This window comes from Hyposmocoma kahamanoa, unplaced genomic scaffold (assembly GCF_003589595.1).
Source record: "Hyposmocoma kahamanoa isolate Upper Pololo Valley unplaced genomic scaffold, ASM358959v1 129, whole genome shotgun sequence".
NCBI classification, from domain to species: domain Eukaryota; kingdom Metazoa; phylum Arthropoda; class Insecta; order Lepidoptera; family Cosmopterigidae; genus Hyposmocoma; species Hyposmocoma kahamanoa.
The window spans coordinates 1,188,481-1,206,441 of NW_020653460.1; positions in this window are offsets into that span (position 1 = coordinate 1,188,481).

The window sequence follows — 17,961 nt, forward strand, 5'->3', positions numbered from 1 at the left end:
TCGGTGTCGGGTTACATGATGTTCAGCTTTACTCCGCTTTGTTCACAGCTTTTTGCCATCCATTTTCTATTTGTGACTCATTCTAATGCGAGGTGTTGATGGCAATGAAAAGTGATATCTAAAATATTGTGTTTTTTGCAAGTGTACCCACGATATTATGGCAACATTGTTGTATAATATTACGTATATTGCATTACTTCTTTTGCTTCACAAGCCTCTCCTCTACAATTATACAGACAATTAAACGCAGGTACAATACTTTAAAATGAAACAAATTTTACATACTCTTTAGTAGCAGTAGAGCTCCTTGTAAAAGAGTTCGTCCGGGGAAGTACTGCCATCTTACCTATTTCTATCGCCACGCAGTAATGTGAGCATTACTGCGCTCAGGTTTTGAAGCGTAAGGGTGCTGGTGAAATTACAGGCACATGGTCCCATTTTCAACTATGTCTCAGGGTGGTGAGGGCAGTGGCAGTGCCCCTCGGATTTTTGCGATTTAAAGCTTTGAGAAGCACTGCAACTGTTATGGACAGGCGTGTCGCTTACCATCAGACGCATGACTTGTTCGTCTCATTACTTAATATCATAAAAATAATAGAGTAGTAGTAGTCCACTACTTGACATAAGCCTCTCTACATGGGCGTGTCTACAGTAAAACACAAGTTACATACCCACATAACTCGTCATTCTACTGCTAATTGTAAGAACAGATCATCAAGCTGATCAAAACGTGGATTTGAAACTTCACGTTCCATAGAATTGTATTTAGGTCATTCTTCTGTTTATAAAATGTATTTTAAGAATGAGCAGAAAATGAAGCCCTTTTCTTTAATTAATTTTTCGATGCCTTAAGTAACATTAGAGACGTTCTTGATTAAAGTCTGTGATCTGGAGAAATTTTCATTTCTTTTTAGCTGAACGACCATAATTGTGTAGCTACAAAGGGTATGGCGCTATAAAGGTTCTATTATCTCAAATAAGCATTGAAGTTTCTTCTCTACCCGCCAATACTATTATATGTTATTTGTTTCTCAGTGTATTTAAATTCTGTTTTCACGTTTGCCACTACTCATGTTTATTTTTAAATGCGCAATAGTTCTTTGTCAAATTATTCTGTGAAAGTGTGACAAGGATCTATTTATTGCAGAGTCAAGTCCATGCATGTTATTTAAATAACAATGAAACATCACCATGATTTTCATCATCAATAACCCATGAAGTGTGAATCCTTCTTTGACGTGTAGGTCACATGTTAATAAAACGTATTGCTAAACATTTGTAAATGTATGTAAACCATCTCAATTAAGAACTTTTTCATTTTTGCCACTTCATCATTTTGCCACTTCATCATTTTGCCAGTCTACTGCCATCTAAAAATTTTGCTTTCATGGCAACTGAACGAGTTTTCGAACCGGTGCATTCTTGAAATTATAACGGAAAACTGATAAACCGCAACCCTTATTATCGGTCTACTGAATGACAGTTCGATTATTTAGTACCCCCTATAGGATCAAACGTCGTTTGATCAAATGCGCTCCCAGGGTTGTCAATTTCATTTGAACTGGCGCGCCTATTTATAGAGTAAGCAGTAGCTATATCTTGTCGTAATTCAACTTTTGCTTGGAACAAAGGGCAAATGCTTTTAAGACCATTGATATCAAAATTAACATTACTTAAATACTCGTTCCCTGACAATAGTTTTCTACCAAAATAAGGATGGTAGGATGAGTTGTACGATGTAATTATATTCTATGGTATCGTGCTGTTTTTTTAGAAAACTTGGGACGAATCTAGGCTTTTCTTTTGCGAATTCTGTACGTACAGACAGAAAAACATCAATGAATACTATTTACCACAATTATTACTTATTTGAGTCTTGAGATTGCATTGTTCGTAACATTTATACTTAGAAATTCAATATTTTGTCAACCATTTTTAATCAAAAGTAAAAATATATCTAGTACTTTGGCACTGAGGTCTTTGACGTGGAGCATTTTAATGATATCTTGATTATTTTCTGAGACTGTTAAAGGTGATTATATAAATGATTATTTTCAAGCAGCACATCATTAAGTTTTTGGGACTTGGTACCTGAAATTTTTACCGTTCTAAACCACCCGCCCTTTTACTCTTAAAAACCTCCGAGTATTCTGAATTGATATGTATTATTTTAGAAAAGAAAAATGCTGTCATTTAAATAATTTCAGTCAACCGACTCTCATGATGCTCCAGGACGACATCCTCAATTAAATTATCATGTTCTTTTTCTGTAGAAAATACCATTAATATATTAAGCTCTATAGCCGTGAAGAATTGTCGTATAACCAAAAAAATTATACATATAAACTTAAAAAAAATATGTTTCAACTACATGGTAGGTATTCAACTTCTTGCATCACGGCACCTGCTAAGCGTATCCTCCATCTGCTTACTTTCTTCCAATATTCATTCTTCGCTATTAATATTTAGCATATCGTGTATCTTGTTTAATAATATGTTAATACTTATTATTTTTCCGAAGACATTTTTTCTGCAGACGTTATTTCATCCCTGTTAAATATGATACCCCCAAGAGTGGATCGCCAACAAAAGGCCATTTAGATTGTGTTTTGACTAAAACAGACTCTCACAGATCGCTTTTCGAACCTGTTTTATTCGCAACGTATATATTGAAAGGGTTTTTTTATTTCGTAGATTCTTTTATTGTATGCTACATTTTGCAAATAAGTAACTATGTTTTTTTTTACTTTTTTAATTTTATTTCTTACTTTTTAATATGTGTAATTTGTTGTTCTCTTGTTTGTTGCAGGTACGAATTTCAGCAGTTCGTAATATTAATAGATCTTATATAAATGTAAGTTACTACTAACCATCGCTGCCTGATATTTCATTGTTATTTCCTCTAAACTGGAAAAAAGAACAACTTTTAACTTCAATATCACCAGTTAGCTAAAGAGTAACAAATTGGGTTTAAAGTTCATTCATAGTGATGAAATTAAATGATGGTGAACGTAATAATAAATGTGCTTTCTGGTTTTATAGCAACTGCAAAGAAAATACAAACTCACTCACCTTTATTGAACTACAAAGATTTGCGGTCGGTTACCTCCACGCAACTTCGATTCCTGCATTCTTCCCAAATATTGTTCCACAATAGTCCGGAAGTTCCATAAACCCAGTATGATGTAAGAAACCCGAACAAATGACAACAAATATGTCCCAACATACATTTTATTGACGACAACACAATAGTGGGTCAGATGAACAGAGGTATGGATACTGTCCCATTTTATTTATATGTATTCGATTTTAGGAGTCTGCAGACAATTTCAGTAAGCTACCTTTCGAACGGTTACAACTTTGTTTTATTAAATTATAAGACATTTTTCCTTTGAGATAATATGGTCTATTGATTCTTCATTATGATGTTTAAGAGCCAGGCTCTTGTCGTTGTAGCCTGCTGCTCTCCTCATGCTGCAGCTCCTTGACCTTCTTGTAGCTACTCACTTTGACGTTCTTCTTGATTTGTTCACTACACGCCAATCTTGGTCTTCCTCTTTTTTCTTTTTACTTCTATTTTCTCTTCTTAGTGCTTGATTAAGAACTAAAATTTATCAGTACACTGAATTATTACACCTAGAATACATTTTTAAGCTGTGATCCAAAAGTTGCCAAAAATCCCAATGTCTTAAAAATCAGTGTGTCTTCTGTCTTTTAATGAAATCCTCTATTTAATTTTCTACTTTAACATGTTTCTTATATGGAACCCGAACTATCTTAAGACGTGTTGTGCTTCACTTTTTTCTATCAGTAAATTTCTGTGTTTCCTCTGGCCATTCTTTCTCACCGGTCCCATCTTTCCTATTCATTATACCTTTAAATTTTTTTCATCGATCTCTGTCAACGGATTTATGATTTTTTTCTATCTTTAATACAGACCAATTTTTGTTTGTAACATTGCCATTCCTACTCTACCTTGTGTGTTTTTTTACGATTTGCTTCAAAAGCAAATAGAAGCCGCTATGTTGTTTGGATAGTTTGCACGTCTATATTATTTTGTAGAACTTGTAAAAACTAACCTAGTTGCCGCTACAATTTCAATAAGATCGCATTTAGATACAAATATTGAAGAAATTGTAATAGTACTTTGGTTTATTGGTGTTATGATAACCGTTTTTGTTGTAAAGGTAATGTTAATCGATTTTTAAATTTTCGAAACAAAATATCAATACTTGCCGCCTACAACAACATACAATCATATCGCTCCAACGAACAAGAGATGAAACATAATCCCCAGCCTTTATGAGTCATTAAAAGTTTGATGCTATGAACTTTTTAAGAGCATGGAGATTAAAATTAACTGTATTTATTTGTTTGTGTCGAACTAACGAATGTATGTAGATATAACATACCATCAAGACAAACTTCTAAGATGCATACAAAAGCTTCTCCCACTTTCCACTTGCTGCGTTCTTGACAGACGTCTATCGCCTCCACTACGCGCTCGTCTTTTTTTTAAGATGTTTAATGACTGGATGGACAAATCATGCGAAACGAAAGGAAATATATGCAATACTTTGTTTGGCACGACCTTACAATATAGGAAAAAGAAAATTCTACCGATTGTTAGAAATTATGACTAAAATTCGACAAAATCTTAAAAAGTTCTGCAACGAACTTAATATATGACGTATCGTATAAATGTTTTTAATACACGTAAGCTTTGATAGGGACATTAATTCCTCGACGTTTAACACGCTATAAAACGGCCATAAATTTTGCTAATATTACCAAGTATCCATTTAATACGAATAAATATTCTTAGTCATGCTTTGCGGTTTTTTTTATAATTTATGGTTTGTTTTTGTAAAACAAGGCTTTGTTCCATTCGGGGAAAGCTGATCTTGCAAACGCATAGTTTCGAAATTGGTTTCCTAAAATGAGACGGAATTATGTACAAAATGTATATAAATGATTATTGTATAACACCTTTCTTGAGGTGTAATGATGATTTTGACATGTCTACTTGATCGAGCGAAAGCTTCAGGGAATACATCGTGGACCGATACCTTCATTAGGGTTATTAAATAGCACCTTGCTCGAATTGTAAAGATGACATTGACATGCAACAATCGGCGAAATAATGAAATCACGCTAGAATAGTCGTTGACCTGTGGAATCTCTATCCTCTTTTATTTTAGAACTACATTGATTTTGAATAGTACCTATATTGATACTGGAGATGGTAAAAACTGCCAATTAGTTTTAAACGATAAAAAGTTGTACTTTTTTGAATAAGTGTGCTTATAAAGGCGATTTTTAGTTTGAAGGTAACAAAATCGTTTAGAAAAACGTTATGTTACAACAAGCTTGCAACATTGTGTCGATTGCGAAAAGCGAGAGTAAACCACTAAAACTTTTAAGATAAGTAAGTTTATTTGTAAATAACGAGTTTTATTTTCGTTTAAAACATTATTTTTCACATTGACGAATTAATTTGTTTAAAACGGATAGATGGCGGGACTTGATACTTAAGCACGTTATAACAATCGAAATTGTTGAGAATTGAACGTGCTTAGATTAAAAAACAAACATTTTTTTAGGGATTTTTTATAATATCTAGTGACGGCTGAGTGGCATTACAATTGTTAGAGACAGGCGTACAACTTGTTCGCCCCGTCACATGATATTATATAAAAAAAGAAAAAAACTGTTTCACAAGGTCCTGTACTGCTACTAAACTGGTGCTCTTCGTTTAAACGCCCGATTCTAATTCGCACCTTGACTGTACAGGTACTGTATTAGCATATGGGGAACACGAACAAGTGCTGCATGGAGATGTCTTGGGGCACCGCAGTCGTAAGCCCTATAAGATACCTTGAACTCTTTATGTGAACAATTTTTTACCCCTTTGAAAACACAAAAAATAACTACATACAACCAATTATCTTGTCTCAAACTACAAAATTTCCTGTGCTCTGAGTACCAGAGCGATGAAGTTAACTCGCGGCACTCAGATCGGCACTAATTTAAAAAAGTTCGTTACGCAAATTAATAATAATAATAACGCACACACTCAACATAGCCCCGCACTAGGGAAACCCTGTGTCGCGGGTGCCATGGACACACACATAGACAACCACAAATTACACCCAAACTCACGAGAGAAATAAATGTAGGCCATACAAATATTTCTCCCGGCCCGGGAATCGAACCCGGGGACCTCTGCGTGGCAGTCCGGTATGGTAACCGTTCGGCCACGGAGGCAGTTAAATTGGTCTTACCGGGAATCAAACCAGAAACCTTCTTATCTAGCGCACACAAAGTTGAGTCATCGAGGTCATAAAAATATTGAATATAAAGGGTGCAACAAAAACTTGTACTTCTATTGAAATATGAAAGTGTTGATGACATTAAAGAAGCATGCGACAAAAATAAAAACTTAAATCGGAAACAATTTTTTCAACTGTTCTTTCCACTTAAAATAGCAACATTGTACCACTTAAAACGTATCGCGTTCTGCACCTGCACTCGCTACTTGAAGTAACTAGTATCTATTTGAAAATAATTTATGAACTAGCGTTATTGATCTCGAGTGCCTTTCAGTTACCAGTCGTGGCGCGCTTGTTATCTGGGTTTCATTAAGAGACGATTGCCGATTGGTAGTCTGATCTTAAGTTTATGAATTTAGTTTCGAACTATTGGAGTTACTCGTCATAAAAGTATAAGATGAAATCATCGGGTATATAACCAGAAATAGAGACGAAATAAGAGCCATCCATCCCTGACAACACATCAGGTAAATGGGCCTTATATCACTTTTAACTATCAACTCTCGTTTGCGCTGAAATCACAAATTAGAAAGCTGAAATAGTACAGTGCCAACAACTAACTTATGTGTACGTCTCCGTATATTCCAAAAATATTCTGTATTTATTGTAATAAAGATAATATCTCCAACTATGGGGGGCTGTTCCATTCGGTGGTGTAGAAAAAACAGCAAAACATCTAATTACAAAACAAACGGAATCACATTTCATCGGTAATTAAATATTAAATATGTAATTTTTCAATTTTCGTCCATTATAGCAAAGCTCAAGTTAAACTGATCGATTTGAAGCAAAATAATTGACGACACCCGTCAATTGATTCGAATTCGGACTGGCCAATCGGAGAGTAATTGTTAATGTAATGATTCGGCAGAATAGTTTTCAAACAAATTAAATGACATTTCGTCTCTATTTCTGGTTATATACTCGATGGATGCAATAAACCTAAGCGTCAGTTACATTATACATATGTACATCAACACGTTTAGAGAACTAGAAATATCCCCAAAATATTGCAGTGATTTTTTTGAGAGTTTTTTTAGTACTAACAAATCTCTAAGATAAATGAAAAAATATTTTATAGTTTTTGAGAAAATTACAAAATTTACGGTGATCAAAAATAAACGTCAAGTGGGGTCACTTTGATACCCCCTATTTTTATTATAGTTTTCGAAATTAGCCCCATAAATAAGACGAGGAATGAAAACAAAAATTAAATCGAACGAATAAATCGTGAATTATTAACAAATTTGTGTTTTGGGGCGACTTTGATAGATAAGTGCTAAAAGCAACATTTTATTGGTAATCAGTTCTTTATTATAATAACTAACAATAACGATTCGAGTCTTGTACATTATTGTCAATAATTAACTAACAACATTTCTAAATGTTAGATTTAGAAATGTTGTTAGAGAAGTCTTCAGGAACAATATAATAAAATCAATCTAAATATCAGAAGTAGAAAAAGTATCAAAAATAATACGGATCTTAGCTAATAAAATGTTAATAAACTCAAAATTGAAAAATGTGTAAGTCATAACAAAATTCGACGATCACACCTTCGACATCATCAACAGTCTTTTTAGGTTCAGGTAGAATGGAAACGATATTATCTCTGTCAATTTGAGATATGTCATCACGCACTACTCTGAATTTTCTTTTTGGAATTCATGGACTTAAATCCCTGTACGGTGGTCCATGGTCTCATGTTTATAATACGACATACATATTTGTACGTCTTTTCTCCCCGAGCAGTAAAAAATTTATTCAAAGCAAATTTGCCAACTTCAAGTTTTCCTCTTCATTTTCTGAAACCTCTTCTGCTTTTTCTGTTTCATTTTCTTGATATACTTCTGTCTCAGATAGGTGACCTACATCATCCCCATCAAAATTCTGTCTTTCATTATCTGCTGGTTTCGTACAGATACTTGCTCCTGGAGTAACATTTAGTCGCCTCCTTTTATTAGTTCTTGAGGTAGAAGCAGTACCATATCTCTGTTCACGCAAGTAGTTCATCAAGACGCTCTCAACCTGTTCTTCGTGTGTACTAACTGGCAATTTTTGTTAACACTTCTTCACTGTTAAAAGGAAAAATCCCTGTGGCTTTAAAAGCGCTCAACATATTGCGTTTGACACCTGAAGAAACGTTGGAATATGGCGCATTTGGCTTAGCTTGCACAGAATTCATTTTATTTAAGGCTTTAGCAAGTAATCGCAGAAATGTATCTTTCGGAACCGTTGTTAGTTTTATGTTTTGCGATTTCCACTCGGTAAGAATTGCACGCCATGCGGCCTTCATAAGCCTGAAATATACCACATCGAACCAAGCAAACAAAATTTATTTCGTTTTCTTCGCATTGTTTCAAAACATCTATCTATATCTAAATGCGAAGACAGATTGTCTCCGATCAAAACCTTTCGCCCCGGTAATATTTTTGAGTGGGGTAAGAAGCAGCTTTGGAACCAGTCTCGAAAGGTTACAGTGTCTATCCAGCCACTTATAGTTCTATTAAATCGTGCGCCATGGGAGGAGCAACGATTTGGCAGCATGGCGAGCCATATGGAGGGCCTTCTTTCCATGTGTCGTATAAGTGAAGACTTTTATAAATCACGTACGGTGGTAGCAGCACCTCATCTGCGGATCCACAAATCATCACTGAAGTGGAGCTTTTGGAGTAATTTACTACTTTCTCTGGATACTTGACGCCACGTCAGTAAACACCTTGCTTTTTTACCTGGGTCATCGCTTAAGTTCGACTCATAATAATTGAAAATATTTGATGGGGGCAGGTCTTGTACTAAAGGGCTCAAGTCATAAAAATACAGTTTTAATGATTCTTTTGATACTTCTGCCCTCGCTTTTTTATATTTGCTGTGACTCTTTGTGAGTAATCATTTCTGTGTCGTTTCAGCACAGAATAAGCCCAATCAGCCCCAGAAAGATTACTCTTAAATTTGTTGACGTGGCGCCCGTGTGTGTGCACCACAAAGCAAAGAAAACCTTAAAATAATTAAACAAAAGAAATGTATACAAAGTTTTTCAGAAGTCAAAAAACAAGGAAAATAAGCTTACTGACCTTGACAATAATTTAGCTAGAAAATAGCCGACGCTAACACTTGCATGTCCTATGTGATACTGCGTCAATTATCAGTGTTGCCAATACATAAAACAAAAAATTTTCAGCGCGTTCAATTTATGCAAAAACTGCGATAAACTGCCGAATAGAAATTTTTATCAATGTCGCCCCGGGACTCAAAGTAACCTTAGTTTACGGTATTTCGATAAATATGTGTAATACATATAAGTAAGCATAGCGCACAGTAGACGGAAGAATTGGCAATTTCAATTGTGGTAAGTAGTTGGAGTATTTCAATATCTATCAGTCATCAGAATTAAGATTCATCTTCTATTCTTGAACCTCATTTCTTATGCTATTGTTAACATAAAGTCAATAATCAGTACTCATTAATATTTATTGTTAACAAGCTCTGATAACTATTTCAAATATTTAAGTTTAATCTCGGCATTAGTAAAGACCTTAACTGCCTCAGTGGCGAACGTTTACCATTCTGGACTGCCACGGGTTCGATCAACGGCCAGTTCAATGTAGAAAAACTAACTTTTCTATGTTATCTCGGGTTTTGGTGTTTCTTGTACCGTCGTTGTTTCCGATTTCCATAACACAAATGCTTTTAGTTTCTTACCTTTATATTATGTAGGAATCAAGCAAGCACGGCCACTGTCGATGGAAAGCGATTACCGTCGCCTACCCTTTAGGACCCTTTTCAAACCCCTTTTGAAGGACTCCATGCTATACAGCATTTGTCTTGCCTTGTCAGGGTTTTCCCACAGGAATACTCCTGTGGGAAAACCCTGACAAGGAGTTCATTCCACAACCTAATTGTAAGTGGGAGGAAGCTCTGACACCGTACAGTGCGAAATCGACTCGGTTCCAGAGTGTGAGGATGGACTCCCTGACGGTGGCGAGCGGTGGGATGATAAACTTTGGAATCAGAACGTGATGTTGTCTAATATTTATATATTTAGTTATTTTGCACGATTGAACCTCAACTGGGTTCGTGGAGTAGCAAATTAATTTACTTCCATATTTCTTTACGAACTCATCAACAACTATAGCTCTCTATGCCAAACCATGCGGAAATTGACATCCCAAGGATATTGTTCGCAATCCATTCCATACGTCATCCATTTTGACCGAAGCAAATTGTCAAGGCGGATCTTTTTTCCCTTCCATCCTTCTTCGTGGACCGTTGACAGTTTGATGCATGATCTGTTTTAGGTTATGGGATCAGGTAGATACAGCATCGGTATTGTTCATTTTCGTAACCGTTTCTGTATTGCATTGGCATTGTATCCAATAGCTTCAATTTGTTTTGTTTCGTTTGTTGAGGATGATAGTAGACAACATTGAAAAATGCATATAATTATATGAAACAATATTTGGTACCCATTACTGAATGTTTGCATCGTTAGTATGTAAGTGTTTTTAATACTTGCTCGTTTCGTGTAGCTAAAACCAGCCAACAGGCTGAGGAAAAAAAATTATAAGTATGTTATTGTGGCGCACGAGATCGCCGACATTTGTATGGTATGTGGCCTCCACTGAAATAATCCTAGTAGTTTTGTCCGCAAACGGGTTAATTCCTTGCAGCCTCGCTAACAACTTGAGGCGGTTGGATTTTCTGTGGCGTGTAGTTTACAGCACAAATGCGGAAAGTGGTGCTGCTCGGCCTGACACGTATTGTTCGCCGGTTCTGGAACCTGAGACCCTGACTCCGGCTGACTGTGCCATTGTCGGAGAATACCGTTTAAGAATTCAAAATTAATATTTTAGAGGTGAAAGTCTAAAACAGATCTATACAATAATAATAATAACAACTTACCAGACTACCACACCAATCACCTGGTTTCAAACAAGGTACTTGGAGTGCCCGAGAACTCCCAGTCTGGAACCAATACAGAAAAGTTCGTATCCTACATTAGTCCTAGCGGAATCGAACCCGGGACCTCCTTGTCCAGCGCCCACAGTGCAAAACGTTGGGTCACCGAGGTCATCAAAATGTCTTTATGGTTAATAAATCCTTTTAGAAATTAACTGAATTTACTTTTATCAGCATCCATATAAATTCGAATGTTGTTTTATAAGTTCCTTATTATATTCCATAAATATTATCTCCTATGGTCAAGATTGTTTACTTTAGATTATAAAATCTTAACGCCGTTGTGAAATGTGACAATATAAGACAGAAAAGTATTTATACTTAGACAAACTCAAGAAAAGAGACAAAAGGCGCATTGACACAGAATGTTGCCACCCTTACAATCTTTTACGCGAGGCCTTATTTAAAATTTTAGGTGAAATCTGGAAACAACATTTTCATTGCTGACTGAGTTGAGACGAAGTTTATTAAGTTGCATAAGTGGGCCAACGATGTATGTAATCCTAGGGTATGACTCGCTGGATAGTATGGATTTTGGCAGTGCGTTGGATTCGCAGACGAAATGAGGAAAGTACCGAATGAGAATGCTTTTAAGATAATGCTACGTGAGCACTTTTTCAAGATGTTTGCAGAGCCAAAATCTTTAGTGTGTTCTCATTCCCTTTTGTTCCCATTGTGTTTGAATGTGTTGTATAATTTGCTGAGATTTTAGAACAATGTCATTGCTTTTGCTATATAAATTCCACAGTTCAAATTTGGGGCATTCGGTTTCTATAACTGGGGTATTTGGGAACCTAATTTTCAGCGCTTAGTACTATCATAAAGTCTCTTTACAATTACCATGTTCAACTGTCGAAAGATGTAGTTGAAAATGTGTCTATGTTTGTGTTTGACAATGAACAACATGCACATTATTAATACAATGATCGAAAACTAAGGGTACGAACTAGCGCCTTCAGCATACCATGTTTGACGCTCTCCCGACTGAGCTACGGATCTAAACATTCATTTTTACAAGCTAGTGGAGTAATTTAATTAAAAAATTAAATCATGGTAGTAAGCCATCGTGACATTATATATACTTAATAAAATGGACATTGTCAAACAAATAAACATAAAACGTTATTACGATATTAAATGACATAGAAAAATTCAAATTCAAATTTGTTAGAAACAGTTCAGAGGTTGCCATTGTTTGCGTAGTCACCGTCTGGAAGCTGGTCAAATAGTTGATCACGTTACAGCCAGTAGCAAATACAGTTGCATTTATAAGAATGAATTTGTTATATTATTCTGGAAGCCCCCAATCAACATGTACAAGAAAAAAATATAAAGATAATATTATTGTAATTGTGAACATCTAAAATCCATAAATTACAGTCAGACATTATAACGATATTTAGATTTAAAAATAACTGACAAAAGTAACTAGTCAACCCAAAAAGGCAAAGTATTAGAAAAAAAGAAGAAATGTACACTTAACGAAGAGGCTGCCAAATTTTTGAGTGATTGTAGACATCAATTCGTACAATTTTTACATGAAGACCCCTGTGAATTCGCTAGAAAATATCGTCCGGATCATTAATGTATTTGGGTCGAGTATATATCAAAGTTTTGAATGGATGATTATTTTTTCGCGATTTCAGAGGGGTTTGTATAATTTGTTTGTATTGCTGGGTGGAATTACCTCCTAAAGTGTATAGATGTGATTGAATGTGTATATTTCCTTGTGAAGGTTGCGGAAATCCGATTCAGAGTCACACGTCCAGTATTAGATGTCTTTCGGCTAAAACGTCGATTTGATTATTTAAGAAAATCAATTTCCAAATTCAAATTCCTTTATTTGCCATACACAAAAAAGACATAAAACATACAAATGAAAAAATTAACATTTAAATAGGAACTAAAAGCATAAAATTATATCTATGGTTACAGAGGCGTGGCGAGGATTCTCAGCTTAGTTCAAACTTAGTTTGCTCAGCACTGATTTTCAGCCAGAACCTCTCTGGCAGGAGCTACGGTCTCACGTTTGTGTAACAGGCAATTTATGGAACAAAATTAGTACAGACCTTGAATTAAGCTATTTGAGGAGCGTGAAAGTAGAAAAGAAAATAAAATAATAATAATAATTTACACAATAAAAATTGATAGCGATTGTCAAATTTCCTTAGATGGTAAAAAGTGGAAAAAAAAGAACAAAATAAATGTTTGAAGAGAGAAAAAACAATTATCCTAAACAGAAACTTATAAAATAGGTACGTCTAAAATTTACAACATCCTTTTAATGTTTTAGAGCAGTTAAAAACATTTTTTCAGTTTGGACTTAAACGTTTACTGGGACATACTTTCATGCCAGGGTGGATCTGAATCATGTACGTAGTATATAGTGGTAACCCAGGCCACGCTATGTTTTGTATTTGGTTAGAAATGTTGCGCAATAGAGATATAGAGATTTAGAAGCAAGCACCGAGTAGCGGCTGCCTGATAGATAATAATTGGCGTTACCTATGATCGAAGGATGGCGGTAAAACTTAAGGCCTGTGTACAGAAGCATCATTAGACATGTGCTTACTTACAGGAGTGAAATTTGAGCTGTTACACAGCGCCACGTCTACATAATCCAAATGGAGGATATGAAGATGCTTCGATGGATGTACGCAATAACAAGGCCTAATAAAATCCCCAACGAACATGCGGCAGCACCGGCGTACACAACATGGCTGATAAGCTCCGACAGAGTAGAGAAAGACTACGCTATTTGTGCCCGCGTAAAGATCTTCCTTTGTACAGGTATTAAGGCACAAGGGGCACACGAGCAAGTGCTGCGTGGAAAAAGCGTAATGAAATCAGAGCAAAGTGGAGAGAAAACACAAGGAAAGCAGACCCCACCTTCAAGTGAGAATAATAATATTGAGGATAGAAAGAGAGAGAGAGAGAGAGAGAGATAATAAATACATCAAGATTTAAAGCCTCATCTCGCCTTAATGTAAAGATAATAGATAAAGTATATTCTAACAAATTGGAAATCACAAAAATCTATATAACAAGAACAGCGACAATTCAATTCTAATATTTGTAGTGTATATGAACATAAAATGGTGAGATTATTGACATCGGAACCGTCAGGGATTACAGACTTCGGCGGTATTGGCTTTTCTCATGATGCTGGAAATTTACTTTCTAATCCTTTTATATGACGACCTTTAGTACATCTAGTTGAAGTGACTCACTTGCTTATAATCGGAAACTTTCTAAGCTTTAAACCACTAATTTGTTTGGGCAAAAACGATCAACCCCTTTGTTTTTAGCTGGCTATCTATTGAACCTATAGGTTTGAGCACTGGAAGGTGTAAGTACTTAATGCCTAATCAATTATTTTCGTTTATAGTTCTACCAAATATTACACACGGAAGAAAAAAACAATGGAAGTGCCTTCAACCTTGATTGCTATCAGACAAATTGAAACTCTATCCTGTTGGCATGTCGTTGGAAGCTCCATGCCATCAATACCTATTATTGCAAGTTACGACGTTTTGATTTTATATTCGAATTTCAATCAATGTGCTGCCATCTATCAATTGAAAAGTTGAACGACTACGAATTCTAGATAAGTATTTACTAAGTTCTCCAAAACAGAAGCGACCATATCGCAGTGGTATAAAGTCTACATTCGTTTCTTGTAAGTAACAAAAAAAATTACGATATACAAAATAATTAAAAATTAATAAAGGTAAATAAGACTAAATCATCATAGATAAGATTTATCAACATACAAAACACCACCATAGATAATAATTATAAGTGCGACTATTATTTTTGCACTGCAAAGAAGCGAAATAAGGCATTTTTCTACGATTTTTGCAAACACAACGTATAAAATCAAAATGGTGGACTGAACTCAAATTTGCGGAACTTCGAGAACTGTTGGCACACGTGGCATGCAAACTTTTACTGTATTTTTGACGACCTTCATATGTGGTTTTGGGTCATATTAAGTAGCTATATTTTAGTTATAACTATTTTTTCGACTTTAAATCGCGTTTATTTATTCAGTTTGACCAAATAAATGTACAAATGTAAATGTACATTTGAAAAAATAGTTTTACTTTCCGTATGTAGCAATCACCAAATAAATAACAATTGGGAAATTAAACTGTTTTTCCGGATTTAAATCGCATTTAAAATTTTTTTGAAAACCAAATATATATTCTATTTTTCGAAACGTCGGTTTGTTTGAAAAAACAGATATATGCGATTTAAATCCGGAAAAATAGTTTCATTTCCTATGTGTGACAATCGCGAAAACCTACGAACTCGATAAATAAATAATAGATAACATCACCTACGTTGCTCTGATTCCAAAGTAGCTAGCTAAAGCACTTGTGTTATGGAAATAAACAACGACGGTACCACAAACACGCAGACACCAACAATGTAGAAAAGTTAGTTTTCTACATGACCCGGCCGGGGATCGAACCGGTGTGCAAGTCGCTCGACCACGTACGCCGTCGTCGTCATCACCAAAACTTAAGAACTCGTGTATTAGCCCAGTTTTGTACTTTACTTCTCTTTTTCCAATGTTTGCTTTAACCTTGATTTAAAATGTAGGTGATTAAAAGCGTTTGCCTAGCATTTTGGATACTTTAGATCTTTTCATAGCCATGTGTTTCGGTTCACACGAGTAGCATTCTTTCTTAACTATGTATTTATCTTCGGACATTAAACCCATGACTTCATTTCAGCCATGTGCGTGACAAAAGTCGTTTTCTTCACGATTGAAAGTCGTAAGAAGTCTTAAGGGACACCCCAGTTTAGTTTAATTAAGCGTTTCGAGTTAAGCGTGGAATATTGTGAAGTAGCTTTTTAGTGATTGCTCCATAACGTTCATGCTTATAGGTTAATTTTTTTAAGTGATAAAATATTACATTGCAGTAATTAATGTTAATAATTACCTTCTCTATTATAAGATTGGAAATTTATAGTGCGATGTATCGTCAATGTGGTTTTATTATTTCTCAAGATCGTTCTTGTATTTGATTTATGTGTATTTTCGAAAATATGAATAGGTAAAATAATATTTTAATAAAAAAAAGGATCCCCTCCTTTTTTACTGCGTTTGCTAAGCAGCGCGTGTTTACCGATTTCTGCCGCTAAGCAGTAATGTAAGGGTGCTGGTGAAATTACAGGCACGTGGGACTTGTTGACTTATGTATCAGGGTGACGGGTGCAGTGGTAGTGCCTCTAAGATCTTTGCAATTTAAAGTCCTTTACTCATCACCTATAGATATTTTACAAAGGTGGTAAATATTACCTAATGATTTTTTTTCATTATTTAGTTCTAAAGATGTTAACCTTTTATTTATTTATTTTTTATAATATCAAGGGACGGGACGAACAAGTCGTGCGTCTGGTGGTAAGCGACACGCCTATCCATGACAGTTGCAGTGCCACTCAGAGCTTTAAATCGCAAAGATCTGGGGAGAACTGCCACTGCGCCCTTCACTCTGAGACATACTTGACAAGTGTCATGTGCCTGTAATTTCACCAGCACCTTACCCTTAAAACTGGAACACAGTAATGTTGACATTACTGCTTGGCAGCAGAAATAGGTAAGGTGGCAGTACAACCACGGATAAACTCTTTCACAAGGAGCTCTAATTTGTCTACACTGATTAGTTTTGTTACCTGTGGTCACTTATCGTTAGTTGTACAAATGAATGAAGATCATCATTACATTACAGTCTACGTACGTTATTATAAGTGGTGTTGTACCTATTGAAATAAATTAACTACGCTGATAGGTCGACAGACATTTCACACATTTTTCTCCGTTCCTGCATAATCCTAATTCGGGACTTAATCACATAAAAGAACATATTTTAATTACCTCGACGTTTCGGACGTATTGCACCTTCCATGGTCTCGAAGGGACTGAAGAGGCGGGTGTCGCATCTTCTAGCCGTGCGAGTTTTTGTAACTACCCGCACATGAACTTCATTATTTATTTGTGCACTAGGGTTCTTACTAGACCGACACACAACACTCACGACATCCGGCGACATGTCGGTCGATACTTGATGTCATTAACATTTGCTGATAACTGGATCCCATGACGATGACAGCTTAAAGCCGTCTTCTCGGTTGAAATTACGTTGTTTTTTAATTTCAATAGCTTCAAGTACGATTCTACTATAGTGATGACGTTCTGTAGAAAGGATCTTGGGATTATGAAGCTCAATCCAGTGGTTTGGTTCTGATTCCAGCAAAGACTTCGAGACCATAGACGTTGCAATACGTCGAAACGTCGAGGTAATTAAAATATGTTTATATACGTGATTCAGTCCCGAAGAAAAATCAAATAATGTGTGAAAATCGTAAAAGTTTAAATCAAGGCGTTACAAAATGTCCGTAAGTAATATAATATAAACATACCGCATACACTCACAGCTCCGCACTGGGGAAACCCATGTATCGCGAAGGTGCCATGGACACACACATAGACAACCACAAGTGTACCCAACTCACGAAAGAAATAAATGTAGCCCATACAATTTTTTCTTTCGGGCCGGGTACCATATACATATACTATAACGTATAACTTGGGACCTTAGTTAAAATTTAAACTAGGCTTTGTTCATGAATTCGTCAATAAACTTCACAATGAAGTTTC